General features: G+C 41.2%; 1 protein-coding gene across 1 annotated transcript in view; it reads right to left on the bottom strand.

The window, feature by feature from the left end:
* The window catches only part of PTPRR (protein tyrosine phosphatase receptor type R), a 524,127-nt gene that overhangs the window by 154,000 nt on the left and 357,166 nt on the right, over window positions 1-12,961 (bottom strand). The gene's annotated exons all lie outside the window — the stretch shown is intronic.

Below are 12,961 nucleotides of genomic sequence, written 5' to 3'. Positions count from 1 at the left end.
TCTCTCACACCTCCTATTATACATCTGTCCCAGCACCCTGAGCAGTAATAACTCTAGCCCACTGCATTTGTCTCTCTTTCCCCATCCATTTGCTTAACTGGGTCCTGCTATGTCAGAGAATGGCTTCCCTCCACCCTCATCCTTTCTCCTTCTAGATACTTTTTTGTGATTGGGCTGTTTCTGGAAGCCATTATCTCATAGTTCAGCAGCATCACTGCAACCTCTGCAATCAAAAGAACAAAGGTTAGCTTGCTTTATACTTTCTCAGCACCCCCCCCTGCAATACAAGACCACCCTATCTCATCTATACCTATACCACTGCCACAATGCCTCAAGCACATACACAGCCTTTACACACAATCCTGCACCACCAACATTTAGGCTTCACAATACAACAAGGCTAGATCCTTAAGTTCTCACTCCTACATATGGAGAAGGCTTAAGGCTCATTTTGGGCCGATGGCTCTCTGATCTAAGTAGCTCTGTTACAAGTAGCAAGAGTTAGCACACTGGAGTTAGAAACTGGAGGTTGAAACTGCAAACCAACTAACAGGTAAACTTAATAACTATACTAATACACAATGCTTTCTATGCCTTTTCTGCTCTCTCTGTCTTCCCTTCTCCTAAAAATCACTGCATGTCCCCTATAACAACAATCCCCACACTATCCATATCTCCCCCTCCCTTCTCTCATCCCCTATACTGTCCTCTCATGAACTACTCACTCTCACCTTCTGTCTCTCTCACTGCTACTACTGCTTGCTGCTGGTGATGTCTCTCCTAACCCTGGCCCTGCAATAATCGCCACACTTTTACACTCTCGCTCCATCTCCCACTGCAAAAATCCTAGGTCATGCAATACCAACAATCTCATCTCAATTAAACACACAGCGCCTAACCCCTCCCTTTTCTTGTGCCCTCTGGAATGCTCGCTCCGTCTGTAACAAGCTTACAACTGTTCACGACCTGTTTGTTTCCAACGCCCTTCAACCTCTTAGCTATTACTGAAACCTGGCTATCTTCCTCTGACACTGCTTCCATTGCTGCTCTCACACATGGTGGTCTTCACTTTAGCCACACACCTAGGCCAGGTGAGAGACACGGTGGCGGTGTTGGCATCTTACTCTCCCCCTCTGCTCCTATCAGTACCTATCCCATTTCCATCTCTCTCCTTTTCTTCCTTTGAAGTCCACTGCATTCGCCTGTTCTCCCCTCTCTCTCTCAGAGTGGCAGTTATCTATCGCCCCCCCTGGACCAACTTCCCAATTCCTTGACAACTTTGCTGCCTGGCTTCCTTACTTTCTCTCCACAAATACACCTGCTCTAATTCTAGGGGACTTCAACATCCCGATTGACAACCCATCTGCCCCTGCTGCCTCTAAACTTCTCTCACCTCACTAACTCCTTCGGCCTGTCACAATCCACCCTATTCCCTACCCACCGTGATGGGACACTCAATTGATCTGGTATTTTCCTATCTCTGCTCTCTCTAATGTTGCATGTCGCCCATTTCCATCTCAGACCACCATCTGCTCACCTTTAATCCTAATATAGACACTAAACCTACTTCCCCCTTCTCGCCCCCCGCACCAGCAGAAATCTGCACACTGTGGACGCTCCCCAACTCTCCAATCTCATTCAACTACGCCTCCCACACACTTCCACGATATCCTGCCCTGACCTTGCTATAACCCACTATAACAATACTCTCTCTGCTGCACTTGACATTCTTGCTCCACCCCAACCTCGCAAAGCCCCACGTCGTCAGCTCCAACCCTGGCACTCCCAACAAACGCGGTCACCTACAAAAATGCTCCCGCACTGTCTGAGCGTGCCTGGAGGAAAATCCCAATCTGAACATGATTTCATACACTATAAGTTCATTCTCTACTCTTACACCTCTGCCCTTCGCTTAGCTAAGCAAACCTATTCTCCTCTCTTATATCCACTCACTCCTCAAACCCTAAAAGACTCTATTTTCAACTCCTCCTCCTCTACCCACCTGCACCACCCCCCTCATCTGCATTCAGTGCTCAAGACCTCGCTGACTATTTTCTCAATAAAACACTTGCAATCCGAGGAAACATCCCAACAAAAACCTGCAATCTCTTAACTCCGCTCCCAGTCACCCCCTCTGCCACTCTCTGCACCCTCCTCCCAACCACTGAGAGTGAAGTGGTTTCCCTTTTGTCTTCCTCACACCCTCACCTACCCTGCCCACTTGACCCTATTCCTTCACATCTAATCCCTCCTCTGTCTACCACCCTCACTACGGCTCTTATTCACATATTTAACCTATCCCTTTCTACGGCTCATTCCCAGCCTCCTTCAAACATGCGAAGGTCACCCCCATCCTCAAAAAACCCTCCCTCGACCCCTAACTCCCCTGCAAAACTACCCGCCCCATATCACTGCTCCCACTAGCTTCAAAACTCCTCGAAAAAACTAGTTTTCAATCGCCTAACCCACTTCCTGTCCTCCAACTCATTGCTCGACCCCCTGCAATCTGGCTTCCGTCCCCAACACTCACTGAAACTGCCCTCACCAAGGTTACTAACGATCTCCATTCTGCTAAAAACAAAGGCTACTACTCTATACTCATCTTACTTGACCTATCTGCTGCCTTTGACACTGTTGACCATCCCCTTCTCCTACAGTCTCTCAGTTCTCTTGGTCTCTGTGACACTGCCTCTCCTGGATTCACGCTTATCTCTCTAACAGATCCTTCTCAGTCTCTTTTGCTGGTGACTCCTCCTCTCTATTGCCCCTGTCTGTTGGAGAGTACCTCAAGGCTCTGTCCTGGGTCCTCTACTCTTCTCTATTTACACTTCTTCACTGGGTAAACTTGTCAACAGCTATGGCTTCAGCTATCACCTCTATGCTGACGATACCCAGATCTACCTTTCCACCCGTGCACTCTCTCCTTCTGTCAACTCTCACATCAGCGACTGCTTATCTGGCATTTCCTCCTGGATAGCCTCTCACCACCTAAAAATAAATATGTCCAAGACCGAACTACTTCTAATTCCCCCTCTAGCTCCACTCCAGTCTCTAATTTTTCTATCACTGTTGGCGGCACCACTATCTCCCCCATCACCCCAAGTTCGCTGCCTCGGAGTCACGCTTGACTCAAATCTGTCCTTCATTCCCCACATCCACTGCTCTCTTCATCCTGCCGCAACCACCTACGCAATATCTCCAAAATTCGCCGTTTCTGAGTGCTGAAACTACCAAACAGCTCATCCACTCCCTGGTAATTTCCCGACTTGACTACTGTAACAACTTACTAACTGGCCTCCCTCTCTCCCGCCCTCTCTCCCCTCCAATCCGTCATAAAATGCATCTGCCAGACTAATCCACACTCTCTCGACGCTCTGTTTCTGCTGCGCCTCTCTGTGAGTCCCTTCACTGGCTCCCCATTCACAACAGAGTTAAATTCAAAATTCTCACCCTGACCTACAAAGCCCTCACCAATGCTGCCCCACCCTACCTGTCCTCACTCATCAACAAATATACTCCTGCCCATCCCCCTAAGATCCAAGAACGACCTTCTTCTTGCATCCTCTACCATCACCACCTCTCATTTTAGACTACAGGACTTCTCTCGTGCGGGCACCAACCCTCTGGAACGCACTTTCTCGAGATGTCAGACTTGCCCCTAACCTCTCCTCCTTTAAACGTTCCCTAAAAGACCTTTCTGTTCAGGGAAGCTTATCACCCGACTAACAAACTAACCAATTAACTAACAGTTGCCCTCTATCCCCTCACTAATATCATTCTCACCTCTGCAGTCCCCACCTCCTGTTTCCAATCCTCCTACCCATCTAGATTGTAAGTTCCTACGGGAACAGGGCCCTCAATTCCCCCTGTATTTGTCTGTAAAATTTTGTGTCTTATCATATTGTATCTCACTGTACTGTTATCCTTGTAACCATGGGCAGCGCTGCGGAAATCTGTTGGCGCTTTATAAATAAAGAATAATAATAATAATAATAATAATAATAATAAGTTGTTCCCTTCCCAATTAGTCAGTACACTCTACAAATAGCATCTCTCCACCCTCCGTAGGTTTTCCGCACATTAGACTTTTACTTACTTTACTTTAACTTACTGTATATGAACAAGAGGAAGAAGTAGGAGCTTACTTAATCGTGGTATTTCTAAATGTAGACAAATGGTTATATAGATTTATAGCATAGATGTGTCTGTTAGTATGTGAATAAAGGGTAGCATGTGTCAGTGTGTGTGTGTGATAGATTGTAATGTGAATGAATGAAAGTGTAATAGTGTATCACTAGATATTAGGTAGTGTGTGTCAGTGTGTGTAATAGATTGTAATGTGAATGAATGAAAGTGTAATAGTGTATCACCAGATATAGGGTAGTGTGTGTCAGTGTGTGTAATAGTGTGTCACTAGATATAGGGTAGTGTGTGTCAGTGTGTGTAATAGTGTGTCACTAGATATAGGGTAGTGTGTGTCAGTGTGTGTAATAGTGTATCACTAGATATAGGGTAGTGTGTGTCAGTGTGTGTAATAGATTGTAATGTGAATGAATGAAAGTGTAATAGTGTATCACTAGATATTAGGTAGTATGTGTCAGTGTGTGTAATAGATTGTAATGTGAATGAATGAAAGTGTAATAGTGTATCACTAGATATAGGGTAGTGTGTGTCAGGGTGTGTAATAGTGTGTCACTAGATATAGGGTAGTGTGTGTCAGTGTGTGTATAATAGACTGTAATGTGAATGAGTGAAAGTGTGTGTAATAGTGTATCACTAGATATAGGGTAGTGGTGTGCCAGTGTGTGTAATAGTGTGTCACTGGATATAGGGTAGTGTGTGTCAGTGTGTGTGTAATAGACTGTAATGTGAATGAATGAAAGTGTGTGTAATAGTGTGTCACTAGATATAGGGTAGTGTGGGTCAGTGTGTGTAATAGATGGTAATGTGAATGAATGAAAGTGTGTAATAGTGTGTCACTAGATATAGGGTAGTGTGTGTCAGTGTGTGTGTAATAGACTGTAATGTGAATGAATGAAAGGTTGTATAATAGCGTGTCACTAGATATAGGGTAGTGTGTGTCAGTGTGTGTGTAATAGACTGTAATGTGAATGAATGAAAGTTTGTATAATAGTGTCTCACTAGATATAGGGTAGTGTGTGTCAGTGTGTGTGTAATAGACTGTAATGTGAATGAATGAAAGTGTGTGTAATAGTGTGTCACTAGATATTAGGTAGTATGTGTCAGTGTGTGTAATAGATTGTAATGTGAATGAATGAAAGTGTAATAGTGTATCACTAGATATAGGGTAGTGTGTGTCAGGGTGTGTAATAGTGTGTCACTAGATATAGGGTAGTGTGTTTCAGTGTGTGTTTAATAGACTGTAATGGGAATGAAGGAAAGTATGCATAATAATGTGTCACTAGATATAGGGGCAGTGTGTGTAATAGACTGTAATGTGAATGAATAAAAGTGTGTATAATAATGTGTCACTAGATATAGGGCAGAGTGTGTAATAGATTGTAATGTAAATGAATGAAAGTGTGTGTAATAGTGTGTCAATAGAAATAGAGTAGTGTATGTCAGTGTGTGTGTAATAGATTGTAATGTGAATGAATGAAAGTGTGGGTAATAGTGTGTGTGTCACTAGATATAGGGTAGTGTGCATCAGTGTGCATAAGAGATCATAATGTGAATGAATGAAGTGATGTTTAATAGTGTGTCAACTAAATACAGGGAAGTGTATGTCAGTGTGTGCATGATAAAATGTGATGTGAATGAATTAAAGTTTGTGTAATAGTGTGTCACTAGATATAGGGCAGTGTGTGTATTAGATTGTAAAGTGAATGAATGAAAGTGTGTGTAATAGTGTGTCACTAGATACAGGGCACGTAGTGTGTGTCAGTGTGTGCGTAATAAAATGTGATGGTGAATGAATTAAAGTTTGTGAAATAATGTAGTCACTAGATATAGGGTAGTGTTTGTGTCAGTGTGTGTGATAATATGACTGTAATGTGAATGAATGAAAGTTTGTATAATAGTGTCTCACTGATATAGGGTAGTGTGTGTCAGTTTGTGTGTGTAATAGACTGTAATGTGAATGAATGAAAGTAGTGTGTAATAGTGTTGTCACTAGATATAAGGTAGTGTGTTTCAGTGTGTGTTTAATAGACCTGTAATGGGAATGAAGGAAAGTATGCATAATAATGTGTCACTAGATATAGGGGCAGTGTGTGTAATAGACTGTAATGTGAATGAATAAAAGTGTGTATAATAATGTGTCACTAGATATAGGGCAGAGTGTGTAAAAGATTGTAATGTAAATGAATGAAAGTGTGTTGTAATAGTGCTGTCAATAGAAATAGAGTAGTGTATGTCAGTGTGTGTGTAATAGATTGTAATGTGAATGAATGAAAGTGTGGGTAATAGTGTGTGTGTCACTAGATATAGGGTAGTGTGCATCAGTGTGCATAAGCGGATCATAATGTGAATGAATGAAAGTGTGTTTAATAGTGTGTCACTAAATACAGGGAAGTGTATGTCAGTGTGTGCATGATAAAATGTGATGTGAATGAATTAAAGTTTGTGTAATAGTGTGTCATAGATATAGGGCAGTGTGTGTATTAGATTGTAAAGTGAATGAATGAAAGTGTGTGTAATAGTGGTGTCACTAGAAACAGGGCAAGTGGTGTGTCAGTGTGTGCGTATAAAATGTGATGTGAATGAATTAAAGTTTGTGAAATAATGTGTCACTAGATTAGTAGGGCAGTGTGTGTAATAGATTGTAATATGAATGAATACAAGTTTGTGTAATAGTGTGTCACTAGATATAGGGCAGTGTGTGTAATAGATAACTGTGAATGAAATAAAAGTGTGTGTAATAGTGTGTCACTAGATACAGGGCAGTGTGTGATGGTCATGTGTGCATAATAAAATGTGATGGTGAATGAATGAAAGTGTGATTTAATAGTGTGCCATTAGATAAAGGGCAGTGTGTGTCAGTGTAGTGTGTAATAGATTGTAATGTGAATGAATGAAAGGTATGTGATGGTGTCACTGAATACAAGGTAGTGTGTGTCAGTCAATCACAACCTCACATAACCTAATACTTAATAGCTTGTCACTAGATGTGTTTTATATAGCAAAAATAATACAGATTTAAAATGCAGATTTAATTAGTACTCTTACATTGACTTAACAAACTACAAAATATGAAGCACCTGAGTGCCAAAATACTTTAACTGCAATTAGCTTGTTCTTCTTTAGACTGTGTATTTAGCATTTTGAACTGGTAGTGAATTTAGAAATCTATATTTTATTTTGTTTTGTCTAGCAAATGTAATCTTTTACAAAAATATGAAACAAGCATAAAAGGACAAGAAACACAAATGTTTTCTTTCATGATTCAGATAGACGTAGCTGAACACATTGATAAGCCAATGGCAAGATGCATATATGAGCAGCCACAATCCCACAGTTAGCTCCCAGCTCCTGAGCCCCCTACCTGTGTATGCTTTTCAACAAAGGATACCAAAGAGAACTAAGGAATGTAAATAATAAAAGCACATTGGAAAGTTATTTAAAATGTTATGTTTATCTAAATCATGAAGGAAGAAATACTGGGTTATCACATCCCTTTTAATGAAACAGCAGAAACATGTATGTATACTAAATACAAGTGGAATTCAGTGCATATTACTTTTGTGTTAAACTACGCCATTCTTTTTCTTTTGAGAAGCTGCTCTTCACTTAGATTACCATTAGTTTCTAAAGGGAGCAGGCTTGCAACTCACCAGGAATCTCAAGATGATAGTCAACCAGCCAGGCAACCACTAAAAAAATCCAGGACAATATGAGTAAGGAAGGGGGAGATCATGAATATTTAATTATTGTGGTAAGTGGGCAGATAAACATGTAAAGGGGAAATGGTGGTTATAATGAAATCTGTTAATTGTATATTAATTTTGGGGTTTGTGGCAAAGTATTCCAGCACCTATGCATCAGGCAACCTTGGCATACTCTTCCCTCAATAGTTTGGTCTTCATTTTAGTTGTAAAGTTATTATTTATTTCAATGTTTTTAAAGTAGTAACATTATGGGCCTTGATTTATCAAGTGTCGAGCGGACATAATTGCCTATAATGAATCATGTCCGCTGGACATCGCTAAATGCAGATAGAATACGCTGTCCACACTTTATCATTGCAGAAATGATCGTATCGGGTGACAAATTCAATATTGGTGGAGAGGTTAAGGGAGCAGTGTTATTACGAACTGCTGCTTCTTAACTTTCTTTTCAGGTGAGCCCTGAAATGATGAGCCTCCAAAGCAGCAGCCACTGCCTTGGTTAAAAGGAGCCCAACACATCTTGTATTGATGAATGACACCAAAAACAATCTCCCAGAAATGTCACACTTACCAGCGGTCAATCGGCCCCCAATGCCTTCAGGCCTCGCCGAGGAAACAGCAGTTTGAAGCAGCAATCTTAAGAACGTGCTCCTTAACTGGTCGCCGACTCGATCGGGTTGATTGACACCCCTGCTAGTGGCCAATAGGCCAATGAAATCTGCAGGGGGCGGCAATTGCACAAGCAGTTCACCAGGGACTGCTTGTGCAATGTTAAATACAGGACAGACATATGCTGTCGGCATTCAACGATGTCGGGCGGACATGATTACCCTCAGCGGATCATGTCCACCCGCCCATATGATAAATGGTCCCCTTAGACATTAACCGACCCTGCCCTGTACATGGGCAAGGCCCATGTTTTTTCTCATGGGGTCACTAAACATCGCCTTCTATTCCCACCATACTTCACCTCTAAGTCCCCAGTCACTATGGAAATTATCGTACACAGAGAAGATGCTCAAAAATGCTTAAAAGTATAAACATATTTATTATATAGTCCTGGAGCTTCTGTTCACACCCTGCATGTGTAAACATGTGTAAGATATTCTCCTATCAAGAGATAGATTAAAACAAAGGTAAGTAACATTTTCTGTTTCCTAGTAGGGAAGCAACCATCTTTGGTACAAAACTCTGTCCCAATAAGCTTAGATAAGCTAGCAAATTCCTTTAGGTACTCAAAAGGGGGGTGGTAAATTGTCCTTCAAATAATATTAAGGCATAGTGAGACTGAAAGAGTGGGCATTTGGGCTTTCAGGCAGCTGTCGAGAAAATCCTAGACATAAATTATCTGAAGAAAATCCAGGATTTGAGAACTAAAAATGGGCTCAAAGACTAGGGAGGATGGCAAAAGAGTCCAGACCTGTAAGTCACACTTAGAGGCATCTGGCTTATGTGCACTCGTCAGAGTGTTAATAATTAATAAGGGTAAGCCCTTGTATGCCAGAAATAAAGAGCTGTGAGAACTAAAACTGGAAAGATAGGAAAATGGACTGGACCCTGAGAGGTATGCATTATCAGGAAAACAATTAAGAAATCTGTAGAAAGATTTGTTTGAGAAAACAATGGTGCAACAACCATATGACATTGAAGATCATGTGTAGGAAACTAGCTATCATAAAAATGAAAGGGAATGGATACGAAAAAGGAAAAATCCAAGGGAATACCAGCATGTCAACTGTCTGGTGGTCATTAGCTCAAGAACTAAAAATTGGAATAATAATTTTTTTTAACCTGGAGTACATAAGATTCTGTGAAAGCGTACCTCACTGATTTTACAAGCTCAGAAAAGACAGAAAGTTCAACCTAGAGAGTGGTCTATTTTATGTGTTGGTTGTCTATCTCCAAACTGTCCATACCCAGAATGTGGATCAAGAAAAGTCCTATGATATGTAATTTCTCCCAGGTCAGGAGCTTGCCAGCTTTCCACATGGTGACATGACATGCCAGTTTAATGAGTGATAAAAGATACAGGTATGGTGGTGTGTGATTGTATGACACATGAGGAGGACCATGACAGCTACCTGCTGAATCAGGCCTATTTGGCATTAAAAGCCTTTGAAGATTTTTTTTGAAAAAGACTAAGATTAAGCTGTCAGTTTTCTGAAGAGTTTGGAGAACATCAAAGATTGCAGGATTGCAGACAGCTAAAGGAAGATCAACAATGATCAGGCTTTTTGTTCCTTATATCGGGTAGAAAGATGTCTGTGTCTCCCAAAATTGTCTTCTCAAGAGGTTTCATGTTTTACTTCAAATGGCAAAAACATGAAATGGTTTTTGGAGATACTGTTAGCTGGTAAGGTCTTTAGCCCGAGTAAATGTACAGCACGAGAGGAAAAATGTTTTGTAAAGAATTTCTTATTAATTAGATCTGTAAATCCTTTAAGAAAATGCATTTCCTAGGACACACCAAGTAAAATTGTTCTTCAGCAAATTTGCAAAGAGGTCAATACTGGAGCCGGAACAATCCCCTTAAATAGTTCCTTTGAGGAAGGGGAAAATAAACAGGTGTTGAAGAAAGAACCCGAAAATCACTTATACCCTGTAGTTTGGATTTCATTGTGGATTCAATTAAATATAAAAAACTACAAAACTGTGAAATCAACTTGTAACCGGAAGGAAGTTGGTCACTGATTGGATCCTGGACGTAGCACATCAGAGTGTCCTGCTGAGTAATGGGCAGAGAGATCCATTTACATTTAGCTGAGTAGGCCACAGTATTAGTAGAGACAACATGAGTAACACAATGGGAGCAATGGGGTAGCTATATAATTTATCTGTATCCTGATGTGTAGGCACTGTATCCAAATTAAATATACCCCCTTCTATGCCTGGATTTAAAGCAGCAGAAAATTAAATCAAGGCTGAGAACAATCCTCACTAATATGTGGTGCCCTGGTATATGCTAAGTATGAGTTCAAAGAAATGTGTTATTTATACTGGAAATGTAAATTGTGTTAAATGAGAAATAAGAGAACTTCTGCCAGAAGTGTGCAAGTCTTTTCCTGAATAATCTCCTTATAATATATTGTCCTTACCACAGAGAAATGCTCTCAAAGCTTCAGTGAACCACTACATAGAAAAGGTTAGAGGCTGGTGTGGGAAGACCAGGAGTGGTAGATCACACAGAATGTGCCGGATGGTGGGAAACTCCTGCTACACTAGAGGATTAGTTGTGGAGAAAATGATCAAATCATAAAGAAAAGTGAGTGTACCAGAAAGCAAAGCTAAAGGAAAATGCTTGACAGTTTCCGCCACCATAAGGCTCTACTCACATAGAAGTTTAGTCTCAGATATAAATTAAATGGCCATTATAGTGGAAAAATGATGAGCTCTCATTTTTTAGAGTATGTCATTTCATCTCCATCAACCTTGCAAATCTATGTGCTTAACCTGAGCAAAAAGGTTAAACATATAGGTGAAAACCACCTGGGAGCCAAAGAGAACTGCTGGTCCTGAGCAGAAACAATGGCTGAGCCAATCAGCAGCACTAATTGCACAGCTGATTCATGCAACTAGGAAAGCAGTTCTCTGTGACCAGAACAGAACTTTAGCTATGCGTTTAACCCCTTTGAGGAGGTTAAGCACATACATTTTCTGTTCGTTATAATGGCCCTTTAACTAAACGTACTTATGAGAACCTGGAGCTGTATGGCAATCCAGAGCAGAGAGAGATCTGTCTAATCCTACTACAAAGTCCCTACCAAGAAAGAGCATGTTGGAGGTCTTTGTGTATGTTATAAGCTATACACTAGAGAGAATGGGATTACTCAAGTATTTAGTGTAGTATCAATCTCTGAAAACATTGAGGCAGCAAAAGGTATAGAAATAAGTTTGAAGCTCACATAAAAGGAGCACATTGGGGTCAGAGAAGGCCAAATGTGCAGGCACTTTAAGATCTTTACAGTTCCCATGAATGGAATAGAGGGAGGTGACAGCAATCCATATGAGACTCCATCTAGCAGTAATTGTGTTGAAAAAAGAACCTAACCTTCTCCAAGCAGAAACTTTAAAAAACTGGAGGAAGTTTGTTTTTATGTTTTTGCTTATCTCCAGGTGGATAGTTTAATATTAAATCAATGGCTTAGAATCATCCCCATCATGTGCTGTCACAATAAAACAAACAGGGAGAAAAAAAAAAAAAAAAACAAATCTATAAAATATTAAATTCTTATGTTACTTAGCAAAATATCTTTTGAGATTCATTAAGTAATATTTTTCACATTCCCCCCCCCTCAAACTTATAGTACTCATCATCAGGTATAATTTAAATCAAATGCATATAGTGAGAGAAGTGCTCTACCAGGAATGATCAACAGCGTAGTAGCTTTTCTATGTTGAGTTACCACCTAGGAGCAGCTTCTTTTAGCCCAATTGTGCTTTTCACATAAGCAAACTTTCCTGACGTATATTAGTCTGATCCCGCCTAGTAAGGTCAATCCAGCCTCGAAATACCAGGCAAATATCCTCTGAACAAGGAACATGGCAACCCCAGGCGACTGCCTCAGCCTTCTGTGAGCTCTTCAGTGAGGTGCAGCCATAGGGGCCTATTTATGAAAGGCTTGTCGTACATGATCCGACATTGCGGATCATGTCCGTCAGACCTTGCTGAATGCGGAGAGCAATACGCTCTCCGCATTCAGCATTTCACCAGCAGCTCTTGTGAACTGTTAGTGCAAGGCCGCCCCCTGCAGATTCGTGGCCAATCAGCCGCTAGCAGGGGGTGTCAATCAACCCAATCGTATTTGATCGGGTTGAATTGCGGCGATCTCTGTCCTCCTCCTCAGAGAAGGCGGACAGGTTATGGAGCAGCGATCTTTAGACCGCTGCTTCATAACTGGTGCTTCTGGCAAGCCTTCAGGCTCGCCAGAAACAGGAGCTTGATGGATATGCCCCATAGTCTCACAGCACATTAGGCAATGAGTCCACATCTGGTTTCTCAGAGGAGAACTGCCTGGTATTTTTTGGCTCTACTGACCTTGTTAGGCGGGCACAATTGGGCTAAAAGAAGCTACTCTCAGGTGGTAACCGGGCCATAGAACAAGTCACTGAGCTGT

Source organism: Bombina bombina, chromosome 6, assembly GCF_027579735.1.
Source record: "Bombina bombina isolate aBomBom1 chromosome 6, aBomBom1.pri, whole genome shotgun sequence".
Lineage (NCBI taxonomy): Eukaryota > Metazoa > Chordata > Amphibia > Anura > Bombinatoridae > Bombina > Bombina bombina.
Note: the sequence above shows the minus strand (reverse complement) of the source record. Positions and strands in the feature narration are given on the sequence as shown.